At 42.0% G+C, this 22586-nt stretch overlaps 1 long non-coding RNA gene across 1 annotated transcript; it reads right to left on the reverse strand.

Annotated features, from left to right (window-relative positions):
- Nucleotides 1-337: 337 nt before the first annotated feature.
- LOC125287701 lies at nucleotides 338-21054 on the reverse strand. The gene is made up of 3 exons (XR_007192400.1): nucleotides 20633-21054; nucleotides 12107-12174; nucleotides 338-676 (listed from the first exon to the last, which is right to left on the reverse strand). It is a non-coding gene; the product is annotated as an uncharacterized LOC125287701 (long non-coding RNA).
- Between the last annotated feature and the right edge of the window lie 1532 nt (nucleotides 21055-22586).

Consider the following 22586-nt stretch of genomic DNA (forward strand, 5'->3'; position numbering starts at 1 on the left):
TAGGGATGGCCGCAGGAAAGGACTCCAATCCGGGCGTTTCTGGGGGCCCTCGACGGTCCTCCTCACTGGATCGTCCTTCTGGGCATTCCACAGGTTTTTTTTTGCCCTTTCTCTCTCTCTCTCTCTCTTCCTTCTTCTCTCTCTCCTTCTTCTCTCTCTCTCCTTCTTCTCTCTCTCTCTCTCTCTCTCTTCCTTCTTCTCTCTCTCTCTCTCTCTTCCTTCTTCTCTCTCTCTCCTTCAATCTTTCTCCCCCCCACTTTTTTTTTAAACTCACCCCTTCACTTGCTGAAAAGGGTCGAGCCATCCTGGAATATAAACAGAGAATGAGGGGACACACACACACACACACACACACACACACACACACACACCCTTAACCTCTTGTTACCTTTGGCTTCATTAAAGCAATTAAACACACGTCATGCACATGTGAACTTTATAACACCTCGAAGGAGTGTTCATGGAATTGTAATTATTGAAATGTGTAAATATCCATTTGTGGATTAAGCTTGTGCGTGTTCATGAGAGACAGTATGTGTGTGTGTGCGTGTGTGTGTGTGTGTGTGTGTGTGGTGGGGAGGTTCTCTGTCTTAGGTCAAGACGAAGGTGGGTAGCGTCCCTCTGTCCTAAGTTGACGTCCAGCAAAAGTCGTCATGCCAACAGTGATCTGTTGCAGCTGCAGGCATAAGGAATCGTTTGGTCAGATCAAGTATTCAGTCAGTTCCAGGAAAAGTTACTCCTGCATTTTAAGCATACCACAAACATTATTTTTAACAGCGCAGATAACAAATGAATGATCTAAAGAATGAGCATGTCATTTTTCTTCATTACTTCTTTGTGTTCAAGCTGCTCAGCTACTTCTCAAGAATGGTTCACTAATAACATGATGACTTGGTTTGGCTTGGCTCAATAATTAACAAGTAACTCACACACACATATCTTCTGCACGTCCTTTATAGCTCTCCAGCATTGTGCTAATCAGGGACCAAGACAACAAATGAGTGTCAGAGTACTCTGAATTAAGTCTCTTGGTTTGATTCATGATTACTGGCTATTTTAGTGCACAGTTTTGACTAGTTAGGGGTTTTAGTGACACCTATTACACCTAATAATGTTTTATCTGTCCTGTAAGTCACTATGGATGAAAGTGTCTGCTAGACGAGTAAACATAAACGTAAATGCCATGCCTTTATTGAACTGGTCAGAAACCAGAATCTATGTCCTTTTTGCAGCCAAATATGGGTTTACGAGATTTGCAGATGGTCACATTTTTTTTGTTTTTGCTTTTTACACAACGTCCCAACTTTTTTTTCAGGGTTGTAAGTGTCATGGTCATGGTCAGAAACCAGAGTCAGGACCTCAGGCACTGAATGAAAGCAGCAGCAGCAGCAGCAGCACAGCAGCATTACTGTAGGCCCTGTTTCTACATCTCACACCCACTCAGTCACGGGCCTCGGCCCTCCACTCTACTCTACTCTACTCTACGCTATTCTACGCTACGCTAATCTGCCCTCATCCCTGAGATGTTACAGTGATGGCGACAGCGGGCCGCTGTCATAAACAGATGAGCTCATTGCCCATCCCATGTATTCACTCATGGTGTCCTACTCGGGAGGTGGAGAGGTGCCGGGGGGTGGGGGGGGGGGGGGGTGTGCGGATCGGGTTGTGGCGAGGCACGAAGCGACGACACCATGGCTTAAGTACGCAACGCGGCGGGGCTTTGACATAATGGCTCAGCCCGATGCCGCACATCGCCTTATCGGGATGAGGCTGGGAGGGAGGGACAGGGGAGACAGAGAGAACGAGGGAGAGACAGAAAGAAAGAAAGACTGAGAGAAAGAATGAGAGAAGAGAAAAGGTGAAACAAGGCATCTGCGTGTAGATCGGAAATATGTGGATCAGAGGCAGACAGGGAACATGGCAAAAGTCCCATAACAAAGAAGTATTCAAAACCATGATCTCAACAAGTTGCTAGAATGACACTTATTCATTCTCCTAACTGAAGAGAGCCATGTCTGTACCTAGCACTTAAAGAAACATCTGCAAATGCTGAGTGTGAACTACAATAACAGATTCACTGCTCTATTTGAACTATTCAATGGTTCAGATTCAACAACAGATTTATTCACTCCCTACACAGTCTGCTTGCTAGTTTGCCCCAAAAGAGAATGATGCTGCTTGTCCTTTGCTCCGAGGTTGCACAGGGATGTGCACTGCAAGACTGGATAAATCATCCTACTGCACATACGCAGTGCAGTCATGCCGCGCTAGAATGTGAGTCAATCGTTTCCATTTGGGTCGCTGTCTGATACGGCCGCGGTCAAACGTCCCCCCATCATGTGTGGTTTTTTGCCCCGGCACTTGCATGGAAAACATGCCAGGAATGCATCAGATTTGCTATCAGAACCACCGTCGCAATGAGCCTGAAATGCAGTGACAGTGTAACAGTATGTAAACGTTGGGGCTCTTTTATATATACAAAGCATCTTTTTTTTTTTAAGGTGGGTTATCACAGACATTGTACGAGTTTACAAGTTTCCTGTTTCTTTTTTTAAGGGGCTGTCTGTCTGTCTTTCTTTCTTTGGCTGTACGGAGTCTCACCGAGCACATTCATGAAAACAGTTTCCCTCCACCCCTGCTAACAGCCCGTGTGTGTGCGCGCACAGCCCTTTAACACAGCACCAAAAAAGGAACTGTTCAGTAAATAAGGAGCAGTTTGGCAGAGGGCTCCCATCAACGGCATGTAAGGAAAGAAGCAAACCCCTCTGAAGGTGTGGTCTGGGAAAAAACACAGTGCCTCACTGCACAAATGACCGTGTGTGTGTTTGTAGCCTATGTGGGTAGTGCTATTTGTACTGTATTTGCATTGTTATGTGTGTAAGTGTGTGTATGTGTCTGTCTTTCACTACATACATACAGTGTTTGGGTACATTCAAGATAATTGAATCTGTGCAATATGCACACTATTTTGATGTTGTTTGTGCATTTATTTACATGTGTGTGTGTATTTATGTGTATGTGTGTGTGGGAGTGTCTGTGTGTGAGTGTGTATTTATGTGCATGTCTCTGTGTATGTGTTTACGTGTCCAAACATTCATATTAGCTCACTCCCAGCTCATAGGAAGTGTAAGAACAGTAGCTCCAGCCCTGGTTGCACAATGGTGTTTTAAGCCCCCACCGTCGACTTCCAGGCAGCGCTGCATGGAAGGCACTAGGGTTAGGCAAGGGTTAGGGTTGGGGTTAAGGTTAAGGTTAGGTGCCTTGAAGTCGACGGCCGCAGCGCTGCCTTGAAGTTGACAGTGGGGGCTTAAAACACCATCGAACGCCCTGGCTGCGTCCTCTTCAAAAGTCAAGCACTGAATGCCCTCTCATGTCATCCCATCGCAATCCCCCAGCAGGAGTAGGTCACCACAGCAGCTCCCCTCTCGTCATGTTCAGTCCGTATAAGCCCTCCCCAGTCCCCACCATCTCACTGCTTATTTTGTGAATCTGGCCAGTGATTTCACTCGGCGATGGCCAAATGATCTGACTCAGAAACGAGGAGTTAACAGAATAAAATCATCTCTTCCAAAACCCTAATGACTTCAAAACGATGTCCGTGGTCTGCGTACATGGCATTTAAGGAATGCGGAGTTGCACCCAAATTTCAATTTGCACCCAGAAACATATAAGCTGTGACACGTATGAGAAGCGAGAACGTTATGCTCCAAGACGTTCCATCATAAAACGCATCATTTCAATTGCAGTAGCTTATAGAGATTAAAAGGCTTCAATCTAAACTGTGATCTGATCTCATGCAGATGAGAACAGGCTCAGTGTCAGTTACACTGATTCAATGGAAGATCTGTGAGCAATGTGGGCTGGCCACAGACATAATCCCTTCCCTAGAAACAACTCAGATTCCCATCTCAGAGATGCGTTTCACCTTTCAGCATGTCGGAATCCGTGTCAGGATCTACATTCAAAATCCCAAGTAACTTAAAAGAAACTTAGATTTTACATTATATTGGCTGAAGTGTGGCTCCTTGTTTCAAAACAGATTATTTTCTTGGCACGTACCATGAACAGGGCTGTCATATCATCACCTTCCTAAAATAATGGCATTTATTTCAGGTTTTTCAGAAAACACAAAAAAGTTAAAAAAATTGAAGAGATGATTTAGGCAAAAAACAAAACATTTTCGCCATTATTTTAGGAAGGTGATGATATGACAGCCCTGTTCAGCCCTGATATGTTTTCAGGTGTCATTGCTGAGTTTTCTGAGCAGTAGTTTCACACTTCCCTTTTCTTATCGTCTGGCTCATTGTCAAATTTTGACCTCTTAGCTGACCGTGAGAGTAGGAGGGAAACTGCATGACATTGAGTTCATCATTGATGATTATGAAACAGTTAGCTTATGGACCCTTTCAACAAGGTAAACAAAAACAATGCTTGAACGTTCTATTTGGGCCCCAATCTACTTCCTCTGCATTAAGATAACATATGGAATGTTAAAAAGGAAGTCTTGTGGGGCCAACTATGATGCTGATAATGGAACTCTCTTGAAAGGGTCCATAACTCACACAATGCGCAGCTACAAATGAAACTGGCAAGGAACAAGGGAATGTGTGAAAGGTCATGTGGTAATTTAGTATTTTGAGGCTTTGATCACATGTTCAGCTCTGGATCGAGTTGAGAGACACCAGTGAAGTCTGAATGAAGCAAATTGATGGTAACAGAACAAATTTAGCACATGTCTGTATTAGCAGCAATGCTAAATGATAAGTGTGTCATGATAGTGCAAGGTTTGCTGCTATTGTTTGACTCTTTGTATTCCATTTCAACCACTTGCTCTTGCAGTTAGAAGTGAGCTGACAGTTATGGTCAATTCTCAGGGATTGGAGAAAGTATTTCATTTATTACCAGTGATCAATGCCTCAGTACCCCATACCAAGAGCTCATCATAATAGTTAGTTGTATGTTGCCATATATATCTGATCATCTAGTACAGTATAGTACTGCTATCAACGAGTTATAAGTAATTATCTGACTCAAAAGATATTTGCGCTGGCTGTTTCTTGAATTTCCCCTGGGGATCAATAAAGTATCTATCTATCTATCTATCTATCTATCATGTTTTCTTAATACACATATGATGTAGCCTTGCATTCAGTAGGGCAACATCTCACCATAACTTGAATAACTGTGACTGTCTGCTTTTTAAACTCTGAAACCTTTGCCTTTGGCCTGTGGGATGGCTGTGAATGTGTGTGTGTGTGTGTGTGTGTGTGAAATAGTAGTGTGCTTGAGGCTGATGACTGAGGGGCGGTGGACGGTACTCATCTTCTTTGGCATGTGCTTTGACCGAAAATGGCAAAGCTGCTGTGCTCTTAAAGGACTCTTCCAACCAGCGTCTGATTGGCCGCCAAACGTCAACACAGCCTGGAATCTGCTCCCTGAACACTCCGGAATGTCTTAGGACAACTCTGCAGACTCGTGCGGCACCCCCTCCATCCCCCCCTTTTCTTTTCTCTCTGTATTCCTGTGTGGGACCATGTTTATGTCTCTCTTTCTCTCTCTCTCTCTCTCTCTCTGTATGTAGGCAAATATTCTGTGTGTTTGCATGAGTGTATGAGGGTGGTTTTGTGTGTGGGGGAGAGAAAGTGGTCATTCATGACTGGATAAAGGATATTATGTAGGTAGTGAATTTGAAATGGTAAAAACGGAAAAGTCATTGCATGACGGTATAAGTAGCCATATCAGTTTTGAGAGATTGCAAAGTTTATTCGTTGACTTGGTCCTGGTGAATTCTGACCAGAGTTTAGATGTCTGCTTGTTGGCATAGCAGCAACTGTGGGAGATTCTGGACAGAGAGCAAGAACCGTGAGCACACTTTCATTCACACACGCATGAACTAATCACTAATCTTTTAAATACATCCACTTGAAAGACCATTGATTGTCCTTAACAAGTTTGAAAATCTTACAAATTGTTCCCTAACACTGTGCTCCACAAATGCACACATAATCTCTCTCTCTCTCTCTCTCTCTCTCTCACACACACACACACACACACACACACACACACACACCCAAACTCAGTGGTCCTTCTGTCTGAGCCACTTGACAGTTAGGTTTTAAACTTCTGTGTCTTTCGCCCCCTAGTGGTTCAATGAGCAATATTTCTTGCTTCTAAATCTCTACATCAGAGTACACTGGCAGTGGGCTCAGGCAACAAGAACAGTTGTGTTGGAAATATACACAGAAACGTCACATCTTACAATGACATCCACAAGGGATGTATCTGTAATCAATTTCACATCACTTTGTTCCTTAAAATTGACAAAACATTTAGAAAATATTTTGTAGACAATTGCCTTTAAAGCTGCAGTTGGCAAGATTTTTTTGATCATATTCACTGAAACCTATGACTATGCTCCGACGGAACAACATAAATCAGCCGGTTTTAGAAAAAAAAAACGCGCTTCTACCTCCACCTAGAGCCTGTTGTTTGTTTTGCAAAAATCCAGAGCTCCCGGTTCTTCTGGTCCAATCAGAGTAGGGTTGTGTGAGATCTGACTGTCAATCACAGTCTGGTGCAGTCTGGTGCGCACTGACAAGCAAAAACTTGATGATATTGTGCTCGGTGGTAGTGGGGGAGGGGCATGAGAGTTGTAAACATTCAAAATTTTGGCTAAGTCCCCTCAATCTGTCAGACTTGCCAACTGCAGCTTTAAGCTTTAGGCTTATGATCCGTTACACATTATAAAACGGATAGTTCTGGTCCTTGATTGTGATTGGCTGAATCGCGTATGATGCTGTTGTAAAATCCAGCACAAACATACACCTTGACCGCATTTTGTTCTATATTACTGCGCTACCACAACTTGATACAAAAGTTAGAGCATAGATATATACTGACAGTATATATATCTATAAAGTTAAAGAAGGTTGTGAATGAGAAAACAGAAAAGGGACATTCTCAATTATAGTGGGGTACGAATTGTATTTCCGTAGGATTTTTTTGCTAAAATTTTAATTTTTGTTTTATTTGCTTTATTTGGGGTCCTACTGTTGAAAAATGATGGGGTGCACATTTTCTGACCCCGTTTTGCCCCTCCTCTGGGAGGCGCTTTGTCATCTTGGCCAGGATACTGACCACACACGACATCTACTAATAATGATCACATTTTAGTTTTTATCCCCAGGCCATCCAAACTCTGAACTCACACTATACTGACTTTGCACACATTCACTCCTCAGCACTCTCAAACATTTCCCAACTCTGAACTCACACTATACTGACTTTGCACTCATTCACTACTCAGCACTCATGACCCCCACAGACCTTTTATTTATTTTTCTTATTTCATCACACGCCAAACACACACAAACACACACACACACACACACACACACACACACACATATCTGACTTTCTCCAACTTTTGCACATCTCCATAGAACTTTTTATTTATTATTTTTGATTTCTCCTCCATCTACCCATGTCCTTGATTGCCTAGCCTTTGCCCCCCAACCCCCCACCCCAACACACACACACTTACATCATCACTGTCATCACTTCACATACATACATACAACACACTGCTTGCTACAGTAAGCCTCCTCTACATACTTGCTGCACACTGCCCCCTACATACACAGCACATTGTCTTTGGGATCTTCTCCAACACACATCCTCTACATACTTACAGCACACTGCCCCCACCTACACACTACACACACACACACACACAGTCACTGCTCCACTCCCTCCCGCCCACACACACACACATCTTCACTGTCATCACTCACATACATCATACATACAGTACTCTGCTTGCAATAGTAAGTCCTACCCCCCTACATACACAGCACATTATCTCATGAGGAAGCTTCTCCAACACACATCCCCAACATACTTACAGCACACTGCCCACACACACACACACACACACACACACACACACACACACAGTCACTGCTCCACTCCCCTCCCTCCCCCCCACACACACACATCTTCACTGTCATCACTCACATACATCATACATACAGTACTCTGCTTGCATTAGTAAGTCCCTGCCCCCTACATACACAGCACATTATTTCATCAGGAAGCTTCTCCAACACACATCCCCAACATACTTACAGCACACTGCCCCCAATACACAGCACATTGTCTCATGAGGAAGCTTCCCCAACACACATATTGCACACTGCCCTCTCCCCACATACACAGCACACTATCCCATCTCCCCTGTCATCCCCCACACACACACACCAAGACCCCTGGCAGTTGGGTTAGCCCCTTGAGCCGTGGATCTGCCCAAGGTTTCTTCCTTGGTAAGGGAGTTTTCCTTGCCCCTGTTGCTCTTAGGTGCTCCTTGTTGGTGCCCCCACCCAATCCCAATCCTCCCCACCTTTTTTATGCAGCCCTTGCCACTTAATCTACTAAACCCCTCTTCTACTGCACTCTTTACCCCCATTAATGCACAAATAGGCTGACACCAGACATAATTTCACTGCATTTCTTACTTCCAGTAACTATATGCATGTGACAATAAACTCCTTGTATCCTTGTATCCTTGTATTTTCACAATCTTGGTGTCAATTTAGGGGTTATTGAGGATGCTGAGTCCATTTATGACAGTTTCATTGTGATCAGAAGTTGTTATGACTCATTTTTTGCATTAATAAAGGCAAATCCAAAGGGGCAAAGTCGCCAAACAGTAAGTAAGCTCATATTTTGGGAACACTTTGATGTATGTTAATGAAACTTGGTCACATGACAACTGACCCCCAATTGAGCCAGGATAACCAAGATATCCCGGCTTAATCCCTTATACTAGTTTTGTGCAATAGCCCCCAGGTCTTTTTACAGTGTACTGTAAAAAGTGTACAGTCACAGAATGGGCAGCTAGCGGATCGTGAGGAGATGATTGCTGAATGTGACAGAAAATGTTATGGGCTTGAAATTGCATACGATCGCTGACTGCACCTTTAAGAGACTTGCTAGTGAGAGAGCTAGCAGCCTGGGCTTTTAGCTCGATTGCTAGTGAGGTTTTAGGGGGGTGAGTGTAGCGGTAGCCAGCTGGTACGTAGCTGTGCAATTTGCATGTTGTGTAAACCTCCCTCCCAACGCCTTAAGAGATGTGCTAGTGAGAGAGCTAGCAGCCTGGGCTTTTAGCTCGATTGCTAGCATGATCAACTCCCAATCCGTAGCCGAGGTGCTGCTTGTTGCGTGTTCGAGAAGAAGAGCAGGGCTGAGCCGTGCACTACACAACACAACACAGGTAACTCTAACGTGTTTCACAATATCATGTTTCCTTGATGCCATTCTGTGCCATGTCACTGCAGTAAGGTAAATGCAGGTGTGGTTGGTTAAAAAATGCAGATTATGAAAAACGTAACTTCCCCGTTAACCTGGTTTAACCAGACTCACTACTTCATTTCACTTCGGGAAGAGAATCAAAAATGCAGCCCAAAGGCCATCAAAAATGCCACACAACAAGCAGCATTGGGCGAATGGGCCTTCAGACAAAGGCCCATTGCACGACCCACGGGCGTCTGGTGCTCAGCTGCTCTCCAGTGGGGAGGAGCACCTGCATTTTTCCAAGTCAACAAGTGACCTGTACAACAGTGCACCTAATTGGGCTGAATAATTTCAACCACACTTCCAGCACACCTGTACGAGAGACACAAAAAAATAAACAAAACCACGGCCTGCGGGGAAAGAGGCAAAGCCAGAGGGCCGTGACAATTTAGAACACTTTTTTGGTGCAATTTGTATACATTTTTATGATGTCATGATTCCATTCTCAGCACAATAGTTTCTGAACTCATCTGACTTGAATTATGGGCCATTATCAGATTCACAGTCACAGGTAGTGTGACACTGAAATCTGATAGTGGCCGTCGGCTGAATATTGCCTCAAGACTGTCGATCAGTTTCTAAGTCATCATGGAGGTAAGTAACCTGACCCTAGCCAGATGAATTTCGCTCCGCCTAGCTCCACTCATCCATCTGGAACCGATCCATTGAAGTGTTGCTTCAGAAGGCTGGGACTAATCAAAAAATGCTTGCATATGATTGAATAAGCCACTTGTCTGTCATCTATTGACGTGCTACTTCAACCACTCACATCGAAGCCAACCCGTGACACTAATAACAGTGTCACAGTCGCTTCTACCTATGTCACATCTATGAAACTCCCGCCCTGCGTCCTGATTGGCTGAACCATAAAGTCGGTTGCAGAAATCACTCTCAATGGAAGAGGTCCCAGATGGATGTGAGTGAAGCTAGGCGGAGCTAAGCGGAACGAAATTCATCTGGCTAGGGTCAGGTTAGGAGGTAAGTACATTGTACTCGTAATATCTACTGTGGTAATGTAAATGTAATTTGCACTTTTTTCAAAATCTAGGCCCTTGAAAATCAATGAAAATGGTGCACAAACTTTAAATGGTTCAGTCATACTGAGAACATGTCTGTCTTCCACCCTACAACGTGTGGGCAGCCTATGAATAATACTTTTAATAATTATATTAATGCCCAAACATTGCCTCCCATAGATGTGATTTTCAGGCTGTTTCAAGGGCTGAAAATAATATGAAGGCATACATATTTGAACAGAAATATTTTACAGGCCTTGATTTTGGGACCCATTCCTGATGGGTCATTCCACGTCAATTCAACCAGGGCCCACGCACTTAGGTCTCAAAAAATTCTGAAAAAATTACCAGGTGTACCTATGTTACCTAGGAGACACACTGTAAAATTATATAAAACATATAGATGTCAATGGGGCATTTTGCCCATGTTCAGGGTGGAAAATAAAAAAGAAAGATTTGCAAAAGACAAGTCAAATTGGTGTTTTCAAAAAGAAGGGATCATGGAGAATAAAGAAAACCCTATTTAAAAAATCTTTGTATATTCCCACAAGGTGCTCTGAAAATGATAACCAAAATGATTTTTCAGACTTGTGAGGTCTGCTGTTCAGACCCTAAAGGGATTTATTTTCTGTTCATTGTTTTTTATGAGAGTGTTTCTACTTATCTCAGTAAGAAAAATAAATCAAGAGCCTATTTTGAGTAAAAATATGTCTTCTGAAGGCTTAAACAGAGCCCAGCCAAAAACTCCAATACAATTTGTATCAACTTTGAGGGACAGCTATGACCATGCAGGATTATACAGACCAAACATGACGATTTTGCTACATACTATTCCTATTTATGTACCAGCATGCACAATTTGAGCCTCCTACATGGTTTAGTTCTTGCGCAGTGGGCTTGTGAACTTTGACAAAAAAAAAGAGGCCGAGCAAAATCGACACCCCCTATAAAACTGGCTGTATCTTGGAAAGTATTGATCTTACATAAGAGTAATTTTACAGTGTGTCTCCTGGGTAACATAGGTACACCTGGTAATTTTTTCAGAATTTTTTGAGACCTAAGTGCGTGGGCCCTGGTTGAACTGACGTGGAATGACCCTGATGTAAACAAGGTTTGAACAAAATGTGACCAACCTTATCTGATTTGACGTGGAATGACCCAACAATGACATTGACACTCAGGCATGTTCCACACAACTTCCTTATGTGATTTGACACGGAATGACCCAACAATGACATTGACACTCAGGCATGTGCCACACAACATTTGTTCAAGAGCTTCCACAGTACTCAAAACTACAGTAAGCCTTTCAGATCAAACTAATGTGTCAATACTCCACGAGTTCCTACAATCCCGACATGTCTCTCATGCAGAAGCATGAGCACTCTCACTCTTAAGGCTTTTGTTAACACAATATGTGTACCCCGTAGCAAAATGTAGGCAGTTACACATACTGTATAAGATTAATTGTGGGTGCATTTTTTGAATGCACCCACAATTAAATGTCCAGTCTCTATTGCTTTGCTCAGTGCCAGATCATTCTTTGATGCTTCCTCTACCCCTCTTGTTGACAGGGCTTTGGGGTGGCATTTACAGCAATGAAACACACATATTCTTTAGAGAATGTGCATGTTGCTCTTTCATGACTGTCTTCCCCAACAGGCCAAATACTACATTTAGATTCTGAATGTGTGCAATGTGCGGCCTAACATGTTTCCAGAATAATCAAAGATCCTTACCTTACCCAACTCCAGCCATCACTTTTTCCAGCTTCTCCCCTCTGCAAGACGTTACTGATCTGTAAGAACTGAAACCACACGTTTAAAAAAAAAACAGCTTCTAACCTTCAGCAATAAGACTCATACCCCATGCTGGATCCACTGGATAGAGCTTAATCCTTCTGAAACAAAAACATACAGCCAACATTGTTGTGTGGTAATAAAATATCTATCCATCTATCTATGTCCACCTGTACCTGTACTAGAAGGTAACACTTATTGCGTAGGAGCTGGTTAATGTATAACCACCAGGGTTTCTAAAACCTTTGAATGTGACGGGGTGAGTCACGCCAAGAGGCACAGCAAATTCATCAGAATGGTCAATACTTCTGCGTCAATACTTGCGTCAATACTTCTGTCCACTCTGACATCATGTTTTCAAAACAATTAAAACACTTATCAAAATGACACATTTTGTTTGCGTAAGGCTCCAGGACTCGCATTTCAAACATGCAACAAAAACAAATATTTCCTCTAAACACAACTCATGGTCGAATCAGTGTGTGCTTTCAGTGAATTATTACACAATGCACATATGAGCTATATATATATATATATATATATATATATTGACTTTTTGCTATGTCTGTAACATTTGTTGATAATTTACACTTTGCAAAAATCACAGCATGAATTCAATTCCTTCCTCCCAAGATGTAACTTTGCCATTGACATGTAACACCACAGTTGTGTAGACTAGAAACATTTATACATTCAGTATGGTAAAGATTTTGCAATGCCTTCTTTCTTTTTTCTAATCAATTGTATTGCATTCAATGGGGTGTTCCCATTATATTATATGCATATATATATTATATTATATTATATTATATTATATTATATTATATAATATTATATTATATATTATATATTATATTATATTATATATATTATATTATATTATATATATATCCATTGGCCTCTTTGATAGCTTCCAAATAGCAGCACAGAGATGGCTTAGATCAAGATAGGAAGATTGGGACTGATTTCTGATTGAAGAATTGTGCAAAGGAGTTTTACAAAGGTGGATTAGAGATTTGTTATGTAAGTCATTTCTATTAACTCAGAATCAATTAATTCCATTTGTTTACACGGCTACGATCAGTTATGCTTCGCCTCTCATTTGACCTGCTTCCCTCTCTGCTTTGCCTCACAGCATGAAGATGAGGAGGCAAGAGTTTGGCGCCGCCGGTGTAGGCCTTTGGTCTGTGCTGTGGCCTTCCTTCTCTGCTGTGTGATGGTCAAGATGTACCACCACCTATCTCACACTCACACTGGCACTCCCTCTCAACTAGTGGCCCCCTATACTATCCAAGAGAATCTGGGTACCCAGAAGTTAGCATCATGCTATATGAACTTCTGGGCCAAAACCTTCACAACCGGAAAACAGCTACTTTCAGAGACGCCCACTGATCTCATTTCCGTTGTGTTCATGGGGAAAAGTTCCTACTGAAACCAGTGCGTAATTGAAGCATTAGAGCGATTTTTGAAGAAATTGAAGTTCGTAACAACATTAGCTTTAAACCTCTGCAGAAGTTATGTCTCATTTGGCTAAGCAAAGGCTAGCCAGAGATGGCTACAAAGGCAAACTAAACGCCATCGTTTTGGTTGTTAGTCTGCTGTCGGTGGTATTTTCATGAAACACCCAGTACATGTCTATACTGTACTCACAAGGTCTGCCACCTCTCCGCGATTGGCTATTGAAAAAATTTTTGTTCGAAATCAGAGACATTTGCCCCGCCCTATTTTCCCCTGAATCCAGGCGTATTCTTCTAGACTAATGGTGCCTTCATGGCAGCTTGGAATGACAAGGACCGCCACCGTGATCACTTTGTTTTTCCCACAGCGAGTGTTCATGTGCTTTGCTGTCGGAATGTGTGACAAACACGGATGCCACAACAAAGGTTAAAACATATGCTCACTAATCCTAAATAAGATATTATATAAGGGGCAGAGAAAACACACCGCTGAGTATTATATTTTTTGAGTCACTTATTTGTTCTAAAAAGCCTTTCAAATGTGTCAATGACGTCATTCATTAGCAGAAAGCTAGTGTGTTGTGGGCAACAACGACCCAACCTGTAAGAAATCGAAAGGACGTAAGTACTCGTTCATTCAACTTTTGACCTATAACCCATATTGATCTTGCAGAAACCACAATCCAATCTTCGATTTTTCAACGATAACCAGGTGAAAGAGACACATTTAGCCGTCTAGCTCCATAGACCCCCATTGTTTTTGCACTTATTCGTGATCGCCCCCTAGCGGAACTGCAACATATTGCAGGTACAATGGAGTTAATAGGGAGTGACCCGGCTCTCCGTAAACGGGCTCTGGCAAAATCTAGCCCCAGTTTCCGACCTCTGACTCACACATTACGTGACGTGAATGATGCGGAATGATGACGTTTTCACTGGGAAAAAGGTTTTTCCAATGCCCAGGAACACTAGGTAATCCAAGAGAACTTCACATGCTCTGACAATGACATCATAGAGGTCATTTCATCACACCTTCCCCAGTCATATGCATATTGTAGCCTATGTTCGTACCTTGATTATTACCCTGGAATGAGAGTTAATATTGTTTTGTTAGATCGTTCGTTCGTTCATTCACTCATACAATATAGTGTCGTAGCAAACTGCACACAATGGCAGACAATGCTAATATTGTCAAGATGATTTTGGCAAAGCCATTTGTAAGTCTTCCTTGCGAGGAGAAACTTAGAATTAAACAGCAGGGCAGATCAACACCTTTAACTGATTTAGTGCAAAAGATAGGGAAAAGTAACAGATCTTTTCAGCTCTCCTGGTATGACAAAGTTAGCTGGCTGACTGGAAGTGCTGTGACAAAGGAAATGTACTACTGGCAGGCAGTTGACGCGTTGTGAACAATGAAGATGCTCACATTCAAGTGGCTAAACATAATGAAACAGTCACACAAAACAGGGCCTTCCTAAACCGCCTTATTGATGTGACATCCTTGCTTGGCCGACAGGAGCTGTCATTTAGGAGAAAGGGCAGCAAACCTTTCTGCAGACCCCTCACATCCTGGTCACAAACTGTTCAACCTTCTTTCCTTCTGGTAGGCGATACAGGCCACTGTTCACCAAAACCAGCTGCACAAAGACAGCCTCTTTACCCAAGCAGTCACTCTGCTCAGAAATAGCCCAGACCCTTACACTGAACAAAGTCAATCAACACTGTTATGCTCATCTACCTCGTGTATACTTTAATCTTAAAATTACAATATTGTTTTTAATACATTATCATTGCACTGAACTGCCTTGCACTATATTTATATTTAAATCTTAAATCTCAGACTATGCTGATATTGCACTATTCCTTCCGTCTTTTCAATTGTTATTGTATATTTTTATATTGTATCTTCCCTGTGCCTGTTGAGGTGTCCATGACCATGGCAACCTTGACCCTTTTTTTAATATATATTTCTATTACAGCATTTTTTTATATTTCTTACTGACCTTTCTGTTTTTATTCTTTATATATGTGGGCCGTGGCCCACTGGTTAGCACTCTGGACTTGTAACCGGAGGGTTGCCGGTTCGAGCCCCGACCAGTGGGCTGCAGCTGAAGTGCCCTTGAGCAAGGCACCTAACCCCTCGCTGCTCCCTGAGCGCCGCTGTTGTAGCAGGCAGCTCACTGCGCCGGGATTAGTGTGTACTTCACCTCACTGTGTGTTCACTGTGTCCTGTTTGTGTTTCACTAATTCACCGATTGGGTTAAATGCAGAGACCAAATTTCCCTCACGGGATCAAAAAAGTATATATACTATATACTTATACTACTATATATTAAGTGAGAGCTGTACTTTGTGAGCAAAGATTAACCAGAGTCAAAATCCTTGTTTGTTCCTTCCTTGTAACCTGGGCAATAAAGCTGATTCTGATTCTGACATGATGAGAGTAGTGAATCATCCAACAAGAGGAATTAGGCCTACAGGGAGTTCACAGAAACATTAGCTAAATATGACTCTGTGTGACTACTTGGTGTTCCTTAAAGACATGGAGTTGGACAGTGCAATGCCTCAGCTTTACAAACTGTTCTCATCAGTGTATCAAGCGGAGCTACATCCGCCGGTGTAGAAAGGAGCTTCTCCTGTTTAAAGTGGCTCAAGTCCTACACCTGTAACACAATGACCCAAGGCCGTTTAAGCAGCCTAACTCTGCTGACCAACGAGAGGACACTGGTCAAGTCAAGGACAATTTTTACAATGTAAGTCGAAAATGAGCTTCCCCTCTTTGAAAGACCAGCTGCCACCACTGTATACATATCTGTATGTATTTCACAGAGGCTCTTGATTGTCTAGCTCAGTGGTGTCAAATACATATAGGCAGTGGACAGAATTTGTTGGAATGAGACCACGTGCGGGCCGTCATGGTCATTATCATTTTTCTGCATGGGAGTGTTGTTTGATGATATACTCATTTAGCAGTGGTGGACATTACTTGAGTACATTTACTCAATTACTGTACTTAAGTCGCTTTTTCATGTATCTGTACTTTACTTGAGTATTTCAATTTTGTTAAACTTTTAACTTTTACTCCTGTACATTTTGAGGCCAAATATCTTACTTTTTACTCCACTACATTTTGTGACAGCTGAAGTAGCCTACAACTGAAGTTCCTTTTGGAAAAAAGACTGTCCAAATACATGTGTACTTACATATTTTATATTAAGTGAGCTAGGCTTTAAATAATGGTGTTGCCTAACCTATGTTATTGTCATAACCACCATTTACTGTACCTTGTTTACCCCTTTTCACAATATTGATGTTACCATAACTAGCCTCTTGACGCCATCGAGCAAATGATAGACAATGATAGACAATCTGACACTATCAAACACAAAAGGGAACATCTTGATTTGATCCGAAAGTGTAATTCATTAAACAAAGAAAAATGTGGTTACTTTGAAGTATCTAAGATAAGATATCACATTAGTTTGTTTTTAGTTCTTTCTACATACAACAATTATTAGCTCATTTTGTCCTTGAATGGAGGAGAAAGGCTCAATGAATGCCTATGTCTGTGCCGAATCATTTCAACAATAGTAAATGCAACTTTATTAGTCATAATACATTTCAGGACATTTACTTTTGATACTTAAGTACATTTGAAGGCAAGTACTTTTGTACTTCCACTCAAGTGGAAATGTAAAAGGAGGACTTTTACTTTTACTGGAGTAACATTTGACCATGTGTATCTCTACTTTCACTCAAGTACAGGATTTGTGTACTTCATCCACCACTGTCATTTAGGCCCACTTAAGAGCAAACAAGTACAAATCATGTATTGCTGTCATATGCTGCAGTGTTTCCCATACATTGACTTATTTGTGGCGGGCCACCACAATATCAACATTGACCACCACACAATGACTTTGCATGTTGTACTTTAATTTGGATGGAATTTGTTTATTGTAGAGATATGTGCACCTTTGTGCAGCCTCCCCTTGTCTCTCAACAAACCTACATGCATGTTTAAAGAAAACATTAACAATCCTGCAATTGTTGTCATAAAAGTCCACTGGCTAAATCGTGCTTAAACCTGCATCATAACCACGCTGCGCTAATTGGTTAAAAACAGTTAATTCTGCAAACCTACCACCACAAATATAATTCAGTTCTGTGGGAAACACTGTGCTGCTCTTTCTCTTTTGAAATAACTGTAGGTCTACCTTCTACTGTAGGTCTACCTTCCATGTGAGTTTTTTCAGCCTCTTCCTTCTCGAGGATGGTTAGTTTAATCAATTTATCATATCATTGAGTTATTGCTAATACACATTGTTGCAGACAATAATGTATGTGTTTCCTTTCCTACCCAAAACATCTGGGGGCCATATGAAACATGCTGGAAGGCCTGATCTGGCTCCCAGGCCTTATGTTTGACACCACTGGTCTAGCTAATGTCTAACTGAAGGTGTGTTGACTGTAAGCTCAGGCTTCAACAACAGCTGTGTTAAAAGTATCCACAGAGAAAACAGAGAAATAAAAATAGAAAATTTCCCCTTTTATTTGTGTGTGTGTCTGTGTGTGTGTGTGTGTGTGGGGGGGGGTAAATGGGGTAAATTCAGAGACCAAATTCCTTGTATACGCAAGTATACTTGACCTGGAAACCTGAAATCTGGAAACCCCCCACGCCCCCAATCAACTTCTGCCATGACGTATGGAAACTGGGAAACTGCTCGCTCTGAAAATCTGCTTGGCATAGTTGTGCGTGAATGTCTAGTTGAGTAGGCTATTTGAAGAATGAATAATACAAAAAAAACTTTAAAACTTTCACTGAATTCTTGTCTTTACCTTTGGGACTTCCCCGCAGTTACATTTTCCATTCATCCAACACCATCCTGACCAACCCTAGAGTAGGCCACTCGTAGTCTGATAAGGATCGTTACCACATGTTCCTGTCATCTGTTCCGCATTCCCAACGTGTGTAGGCTAATTTCCTTTGACCTATTTATAGGCACCACTAGAGGGAGGTATTGCAACAAAAAGGAAGATAAATGTAACTGCATGGTTGACTACATTGAAACGAATGTTACTAATTTAATCAGAATCCATAAGCCTACTTCATATGCAAATTAAAAATGGAAAGAGGTTTTATAAATAAAAAAAACATAGCAAAGGTGAGTGCAGGCATTTGCTATACAGGCAATGGAGCTTTTCACAGCAGACATTTTTTGACATGAAATACATGACAGGCCCAGATCATGTTACTAATGACATTCATGGCCGGATTATGAACTTTCGGGCCACTGGGCCCAGATGTATTAAGGGCTCCCCACTAATTGTCGCATATGTGGAAGGGGGGTTTGGGGGTCCTCCCCCAGATTTTTTTTTAAATTTGTTTGATGTTGTTTCCTGTATTCTGGTGCATTTTGGGGATGGCCAATACTAAATTCAATCAGATTCATAGCCTACATCCTGATGTGTTGATATTGAGTCAGTGATTCCATGCAAAGGCTTGGGCTTCAGGGCCCCCTGACCCCTTGGGCCCCTGGGCTCGGTAGGCCCGTGCGGTAATCCATCCCTGACGACATTAATTAAGGTTCTGATTCTGCTACACTTAAATTGAGCATAGATTTCAGTAACGTATTTGGTAACACCTGTAGTTAATTTACTTAACACCAGCCCTACTATTAAATGTGAAAAGGCACTGTGGAAAAGTGTGTGGGAGTCAGTATTTTGCCTCATGTCATGTAATTTGGCATCAGTGGGGTTGTGTGATTTGCGGTTGGTTTTGTTTTTCTGTGCCGCACACAGAAATGTATATTATATATATATATATATATATATATATATATATATATATAATGGCCGAGGTCGGATTCAAACCCGGGTTTCGAGAGCACACATGACCCGAAGGAGGCATGAGTGCTGTAGCAAGTTGCCCCATTGCCCCACAGCGCACCCCCACGAAGTGTTACATGTTTAATCTACTGCTGTATTCCTGCCTATTTTTAAGGGGAACACAACAATACTGTATGTGTTTGCGTAGTTTTCAAAAGTAAGTTTGAAAGGGGGAAAATGGGCTATCATCAGTTACTGCGTTACGAGAATGAAATTACTGTTTGCAATTAACTCGAATCGAAGCAGCAGTTCCAAATTAATCTATGACAGTATGACAAGACACAATTGCTGTTTTCTATTTTAAAACAAAGTAAGAGTTATGAGTATTCCAAAACATATATCTCCTGCACAAAACCCACACATTGCTGCTAAGCAAATGTTTCAAATTTAACTTGAAGTGTCAGAGTTACTAGAACTGTCATTGTTTGTTCACGAGAACAGCTTTGGATGCCGATGAATCATTCTGTAAAAATCCGAAATAATATCTTATCTTACTCCCATGGAGAGAGAGAGGGAGGAGACTTTCAACATTTAGAATGCAGCGGCCACTTCCAAGAGAGCTTCTCAAGAAGCATGCGGAAAAACACAAGGAGTGACCTATTACTACATCATATCATAGCAGTTAAAGGGCTTATCAAGTTTTGGATTTGTTTTTCCTACATTTGTTTTATCATTTGTTTTGATTCCTTCCACTGAGTAAATATTTTAAAGCTATTACATAAAACAGCATATACTGTATCTATAAAAGATCCATTAAAAGCCATAAAAAAAGATATAAAAAATAACAGCTCTTGTGCCTGAATGACCGACTTGTCTGCACTATGAAATACATTTCCTTGTGTTGTTAATGATTTTCTTGTCTTATGATTTTCTTAGTAATGTCAAATGTCCATGTCCAAATTAAGACAATTCTTCAATAGACACCATCATTTCAAAAGAAGAATTGAAGTTTAATTTGAGGAACTTGAAGGCTGTTGAGACATTGTCACAGCAGCACCGGGCTCTCCCTCGGCCACGCTCCCTCATGCCACTCCAGCACCTGACTCTCCTACTGCCACACCCCCGCTTTCCCCAGTCACATGGAATCTCTCACACTCACCTGCCTATTAGCTCTACTCACCTGCAAGCAATCACCACATCATTAACTCCCCTACAAAGGTTTCCCGCATTCTCCAGTCTGTGTCTGGCCTCGTCGATCTTGGACTCAAGGACTTATGCTGTGCTCCGCTGTTTCCTGCCACTTCCAGTTTGCGTGAGCGCTTTTGTTAGAATTTGTTCAAATTTCCTTGGATCCTCTGTTTTCCCTTTTTTGACTATCTTCTGAGCTTTTGAAAGACTGAACCTTTTGAGTGTTTAATCCTTCTGCATTCGGCTGAATGATCCTCTGAACCAAAGGAACCTGTTTATCTAAGGATCTGTTTTTACCAGTCTGAGTCCGTGACAGACATATAGTGTTACATGTTGTTGTAGGCCTGTAAGTACACACCCTCATGGCTTATCATTACCTAGAAAAAGTTCTCGTTCATACTTGGTAGAGGACAGATCTCAGTTCTGCTCACATCAGTAATGTGATTCCTGTGTTCGGCTAGCCTAGAAATTTAGACGCACCCTAGTGGCAGTAAATTTAATTTGCTGCCCGGGCTAGTCTAGCAACTCTCTGTTGGCTTGCGAGCTGGAAAAATGAAGCTTCGATAGGGCCAATCACATCGTGTATAGAGTCAGTAAGCGGGCATAACATAATGATTGATGGCAGAGTTTCAACGATTTGGCGTGAATTCCCTGCTACTTGAAAACAAGGAAGATGTTGCTGTTGGCGAACAGCGTGACCCGATTTAAGCTTTTTTTTAAGTTGCCAAAAGTTTGAACAAGCCAACTACCTCCACTGGTGGGAAAACGCATGGGACTCATGAGTTGTAGCGCTATCCTATTGCGTGCAGAGAGAATTTGAAAGACAACTGATTATCCTGCCCCTCGGACTGAGCACTGCCAACGGCGAGTCCCCAGACCCTACATTTTAATGTGGGTCTGGCTCGTCAGGCTAGTGTTTGGCTGCACTGTAACATCACTTTTATTTCTCTTAAGACTTTGAAGTGACTCGGTCCTCAAAGGCACAGGTGTGAGCGCACGAGCGGTAAACTAAAGGCATGTTATAAGATTACCCAGGTGCAAAGTGACAAGGCAAGTGAAATAATCAGCTGTGAGGTGAAAGTGTCTGGTGGCAGTGGTAAACAAACCTGTCAGGGCAGATTTCATTCTCTATTGAACCATTTTCAAATTCCCCCAATGGAACTCTTTATCGCCATATCGCTCTCTGACCTCCCACGGCTTTGGAGTCATGCCAGGTATTGTAGTGTTGGGTCACAGACTCAAAAAAGTATTAAAGTATAAGATACTAGTTTAGTATTTGAGTTGCAATGAGATTAGATTACATTTGAAGAGTTCAGATGCAAAACCCTCTAAATCCGTCTGACCACTTTTCTTTTAAATGAGCATTTAAAATCAGGCTCCTATAGGTTTTTGCCTATAAATTGATATTTCAGACCAGGAAGAGAGTGGTATTTAGTGGGTTTTGAAGTTAAATTATTTGACTAACGTATACTTTGTGTGGAGAGCATCCACTCACCATCTTTATCTAATTTTTGACGTAGGTGGCATTTAAAGGCTTTTACTCCCTACTCCTTTGGAAAAGTAACTTTCCTATTAATCACTGTAGTTTGGAGTACAGTGTCTTTTAATTCACACATCTCCCATGGCTCCCATGTGCAGGTGTGTACACACACACACTGACAGGTTTGTAATGGTGTCTAAGGCCATGTCAGCGATCAACAGCCTGTGTGGGATGCACAATTTGTCCTTACAGTATGTGGGTATTATGTTCTGTTTTCCAAAAGACCCTCTTCCAGGGTGTTGACTGACATGTAAAACGGCTGTTGTGGCACATGTGGCTTCAATAAGCTCACCCTTACACCACAGGCACATACATGCACGCGCGCCCCCATACACACATGCGCACACACACACACCATGTCCTTTTCCCAGGGACATTCCGTCAATTCAGACCAGATGATTCACTG

Source organism: Alosa alosa, chromosome 22 (assembly GCF_017589495.1).
Source record: "Alosa alosa isolate M-15738 ecotype Scorff River chromosome 22, AALO_Geno_1.1, whole genome shotgun sequence".
Taxonomy (NCBI): Eukaryota; Metazoa; Chordata; class Actinopteri; order Clupeiformes; family Clupeidae; genus Alosa; species Alosa alosa.